Below are 6,064 nucleotides of genomic sequence, written 5' to 3'. Positions count from 1 at the left end.
GTCGATGCTTGTTTCATGGATTAGCAACACGTTAGACTCATCAATTAGATCGAGCTTGGGAGACTATGATGATGCAAACTTGATGTGGACACAGTTGAAGAGAAGGTACTGTGTTGTGAGCGGAACAAGACTCTGTCAGTTGAAAACTGCGTTGAGTGAGTGCAAACAAAAGAAAGCGGAAGGTGTAGCTGAGTACTTTGGGAGACTCAACAAGATATGGGATGAGATGATGACATACATGAAGGTACCTCAGTGCAAGTGTGGTAATTGCACTTGTAATATCGCATCACAAGTAAGTATGTTGAGAGAAGAAGACTTTTTACACTATTTTTTGATTGGATTAGACTCTGTGTATAGTTCCGTGCGAGAACAGCTGTTGGCTAGAGACCCATTGCCGTCAACAGATGTAGCATACCAGACAATAGTCAACTCGGAACGTCTGCGTATAGGAGAAGTAGCTATATCTACGGAGGTACATGACAATGTGATGGCATTCAGAGTGCAATCTGATCAACGTCAGTTTAACAATACATATGATCCTAACAAGCATTGCAAGCACTGTAACAGAGATGGACACTCAGAGGATGGATGCTTTCAACGTATTGGATATCCAGAATGGTGGGGAGACAGACCTAGAGGTGGAAGAGGATCTGGTAGAGGAGGCAGAACAAATGGCAGAGGACGTGGTGGCACTAACTTTACCAGTGGTAGAGGAGGTAAACAAGGTGCAGGCAACCAGGTTCGAGCACACAACCTCAACATCTCAGACGCAAGGCAGTCAGGTGGAGCATCCTCCTCAGAAGTGTCAGGTCTAACTGGAGTCACAGCAACACAACTTCAACAGGTGCTTGAGTTTTTAAACTCCAAGAAATCCTCGCCTCAACTCCAAGGTAAGAAGAATAAAACTGTGTGGATTGTAGATACGGGGGCAACAAATCATGTTACATATAAAAAGGATGACATGATAGAGATAAAAGATATAAAGGCATGCAATATTGGACTTCCAGATGGGAAGTCTGCATTGTCTAAGAAGATAGGAACTGTTATTCTACCTGGAGGATTGAGACTAGAGAATGTGCTTTATGTGCCTCAGATAACTTGTAACTTAATATCGGCTACACAACTTATTGATGAGAAAAGATGTATTATCCAATGTACTAACAGTTTATGTCTTATACAGGACCGGTTGACGGAGGATGATTGGAGTGGCTGAGAGACAAGGTGGACTGTATATTTTCTGTGGTGTGCCTCAAGTTGAAGTTAAGGCTGTTACTGGAGATACGTATGAGCTATGGCATCGGCGTATGGGACATCCATCAGAGAGAGTGCTGCAAAAGTTACAAGGGATGAGTAGGTTAATAAAGAAGAATAATGATGCTTGTGATATCTGTTCACGAGCAAAACATCATAGGAGTAGTTTTGCTAGAAGTTTCAGTAAATCAAGTTGTATTTTTGAGTTGGTTCATATAGATTTGTGGGGTCCGTATAAGACTCAGTCATCATGTGGAGCACATTATTTTTGACAATAGTAGATGATTTTTCAAGAGGTGTGTGGATTTATTTACTTCGAACCAAAACTGAAGTTGAACAGACATTCCTTAACTTCATTGCTCTTGTGAAGCGTCAGTTTAATAAAGAAATCAAAATTGTCAGAAGTGATAACGGAACTGAGTTCAATGCATTGCGTGGATACTTTCGAACCAATGGGATAGTGTTTGAGACATCCTGTGTCGGTACACCACAACAGAATGGAAGAGTTGAGAGAAAACATCAACATATAATGAATGTGGCAAGGGCTTTGAGATTTCAAGCCAATTTGCCAATAAGGTTTTGGGGGGAATGTGCATTGACAGCTGCGTATTTAATCAATCGCACACCTACACCTATTTTAGATCATAAAACTCCATATGAGCTTTTGTTTGGAAAACATCCCCCATATCATCAGTTGAAGGTATTTGGATGCTTGTGTTATGTGCATGATCAAAGTGGTAGGGGATAAGTTTGCGAGTAGAGGAAGAAGGTGTGTCTTCCTTGGATATCCGTTTGGTAAAAAGGCGTGGCAAGTATATGATTTAGACACGAAACAATTTCAGGTGTCAAGAGATGTCGTTTTTTTGAGCATCAATTTCCATTTAAGACTGAGGTGATGCAGTCGAGATTTAAGACTTCAACTGTGACTGATCCACATGGTGTATTAGCTGAGACGCTTCAGTACAGTCCTGAGGAGTACTGGAGTGATGATGAAAGCAAAGAAGAAGCTGTATTGGCTCCTCAAGGTGGGGATACAACTGAGACGGACAATGCTGGAGGTTCTACCGAGACTGACAGCACTGATGGATCAGCTGAGACCGCGGAAGCTGCTCCTTCTACTGAAACTGAAGGTGTTGATGTTTCAGCTGAGTCCGAGAATACGCAGCATGCAGAAAATGTTGCTTCTCGCAATACTGTTGTTACTGATGGTGAGATGGGTAAAGGGAAGCGTCAGAAGCTCCCTTCTAGCAGACTAAAAGGATTTGTGACGCACACCATTCGAGAAAACAGTCTATCTCATCCTCATTCTACACAATCATCATCCTCAGGTACGCCTTATCCTTTGACATATTATGTTAGTTGTGATAAATTTTCTGCTGTGCATAAGAAATATCTTGCAGCTATAACAGCTGGATCTGCACCACGCAACTTTAAGGAAGCCATGCAACATCCAGGATGGAAGAAAGCCATGGAAGCAGAAATCCGAGCTTTGGAAGAACAAGGTACCTGGGAATTGCAAGAATTACCGCCGGGCAAGAGAGCACTAGGAAGTAAATGGATTTACACGGAGAAGTACGATGAAAATGGGCAGTTGGTCCGATTAAAAGCACGCTTAGTAATCTTTGGGAATCATCAGGTTGAAGGATTGGATTATAAAGAGACTTTTGCACCGGTTGCAAAAATGACAACGGTACGTACCTTTTTAGCTGTCGCAGCAGTTAAACACTGGGAAGTACATCAGATGGATGTACATAATGCATTTCTTCATGGAGACTTGGAGGATGAGGTGTATATGAAGATACCACCTGGATTTGCTAAGGGTCAGACAAATATGGTGTGTAAAATGAAGAAATCATTATATGGTTTACGACAGGCTCCTCGTTGTTGGTTTGCCAAACTATCAACAGCCTTGAAGAAATACGGCTTTCGGCAAGCATACTCGGACTATTCTCTTTTTACTATGACCAAGGGAGACATACAGCTTAATGTCTTGGTCTATGTAGATGATTTGATTATTGCGGGGAATAATCTAGTGGAGATTCATACATTTAAATCATACTTGGGACAATGTTTCAAGATGAAAGATTTGGGAAAATTGAAGTATTTTCTTGGCTTGGAGATAGCTCGTAGTAAAAAGGGTATTTATATATGCCAGAGGAAATATGCATTGGATATTATCATGGAAACGGGTTTATTAGGAGCTAGACCTGCTGAGTTTCCAATGGAGACTAATCATCGTCTAGCCTTGGCGCATGGAGATTTGTTTGTTGATGTTGAAAAATATAGAAGACTGATTGGTAGACTGATTTATTTGGCCGTGACCAGACCTGATCTTACATACTCGGTGCATACACTCTCTCAGTTTATGCAACAACCGAGAATCGAACATTGGGAGGCTGCTCTTCGAGTAGTTAGATACTTAAAAAAGAATCCTGGGCAAGGCATTTTGTTGCGCTCTGATAGTAACCTGAGTTTGCAAGGGTGGTGTGACTCAGATTGGGCAAGTTGCCCTTTGACTAGACGTTCATTGACAGGGTGGTTTGTTCGTCTTGGGCATTCTCCGGTGTCTTGGAAAACAAAGAAGCAACCAACTGTTTCGCGAAGCTCCGCTGAAGCAGAGTATCGCTCCATGGCAGCAGCAACATGTGAGTTGAAGTGGTTGAAACAATTACTTGGTGATTTGGGAGTTAGTCATCCACATGGAATGCAGCTCCTGTGTGATAGTCAATCAGCATTATATATTGCTCAGAATCCAGTTTTCCATGAACGCACCAAACATATCGAGGTAGACTGTCATGTTGTTCGAGATGCTATTGTACAGAAGATTATATCCCCTTCTTACACTCCTACGGCGGTGCAATTGGCAGATATCTTCACCAAACCATTAGGGAAAGCTCAATTTCAAGGTCTTTTGTCCAAGATGGGCATTTGTGACCTACATGCTCCGTCTTGCGGGGGGGTATTAAGAGATACGTAGAGATACGTAGTGGTGGGCTCAAGACTATGTCTTGAGACCATGTTTTGAGACCAACTTGGACAGACCATGCTTTGAGACCAACCTGGACAGTCCATCTAGATGGACTGACTTGAACAGTTTATGTAAAGAGTCCGTTTCCGTACGTAGCAATCTTGAGACCCAAGTAATCGGTCTCAAGTCGGTAGGTTTAGGGTTTGTGTCTTGGAACCCAAGTTGAGTCTTGTATAAATTGATACGTGATGAATGAATGAAACCAAGCAATTACCAAACTTAACACAGATTTCCTCTTGCTCAAAGAACGCATTCCAGAAAATGACGAGTCTGGCTATGCAAGGCTTTTCAGCCGTCAGAGCTATCGTCAGGCACCTGAATTTCTTGAATATTTTATACTCACTCAACAATCCGACATCTACAGTTTCGGCTTAGTCTTGCTTGAACTGATTTCAGGACGCATAGCCGAGATTAAGCCTAGACTCGTTGAATGGGTAAAACTGCTTAGTTGTTTATTTACAAACATTTTTAAGAGAAAGAAAAACTCACCAGATGCAGATTAAGTAGTAACTGCTGATTGAATTTAATGTTCGGTGAGTGTGCAGGCAAAACGTAAATTGGTTTACGGTAAGGAATTCACCGCGTTGGCTGATCCGCTACTGAATGGACATTATCCAGAGCAAGGGTTGTACCAAGCTTTTTCTCTTGCAGCTGAGTGTTTACGGCGTGAAGATGTCAGTCGGCCTCGCATCGGATATGTTGTGACTGTTCTATCAAATTTAGCTTCAGAAACTTACGACCCAAATGCTATCCAAATTAATCGAGCAGGCACATTGGCAATTGGCAACAATGAGAAGGAAAAACTAAGAGAGTTATGGCAGCATGCCTCGTTTGACATTTAGTAACTGTTGCCATGACTTCAAAAATGAAAGCTCTTCTATGGCCTTCTTTTAAACTGATAGCTCACTTGATTGAATTCTAAATGGGTTACTGTAAGTTTTTATTTATTTTTGTATTTTTTCCGTTGTAGTAAAAATTGATTTAGAACAGGATTCATGGGGTAGTTTGATATCTAGCTGGTTGCATATTTAGAATATGTTTCTCAAAATCATATGTATATAAGCAAAGACCAGTGGTGTAATCAGTGACTAAGAGTAATTTCTTCTGCTAAGTAAAAATGCTAACGTGAACACATAAATCTCGAAGCCATCAACGTGTCTACAAACAATAATCGCATACATTCTAATTCTGAAATTGTACGTCGTATATGTAAAGGGGATGATTGTATCGATTCATCGACTCTAAGCCTTCGGACTTGTCATTGTCTAGTCGAATATTATCATAAATAATGTTTGCATAAAGGGGAAAACAGAGAATCAAACATAAATGTAAAGCACATGACGTTCAATGCTAAATGTAAAGTGCTGAAATATAAATGAGACAAAGATTTACGTGGTTCGGCACTAAGGCCTACATCCACGGGGCTGGTGTTTCACTATGTATTGAATGATTACAAAGATAGTCAAATGACTTTAGAGTACATATAGGTCTGCGGAAGTAGAGGGATCACTTACTCTTCCTATTTCTCTCTCCTATATTCTCCTATCTTTTCTCTGGATTGGTCGACCCCTTCTTTCTTAGTGGAGAGGGGTATTTATAGGGTTGGAACGTGGGTCCTACTTCTGAGGTGTCGTTGTAACCTTATCTTCTTGTGCTTTGTGCCCATTACGCAGAGGTCTTCGGCATATGCTGCGGCCTAAGCTTGAATACGAAGGGTTATCCTCGCTTCTTCCACGAGCTGATTGACACGTGTATATCTTTTTGGTATTTAATGCGGGTAGATGG

The sequence above is a fragment of the Papaver somniferum genome, chromosome 1 (assembly GCF_003573695.1).
Source record: "Papaver somniferum cultivar HN1 chromosome 1, ASM357369v1, whole genome shotgun sequence".
In the NCBI taxonomy this organism is placed as follows: Eukaryota; Viridiplantae; Streptophyta; class Magnoliopsida; order Ranunculales; family Papaveraceae; genus Papaver; species Papaver somniferum.
This window is presented reverse-complemented; position numbering follows the sequence as displayed.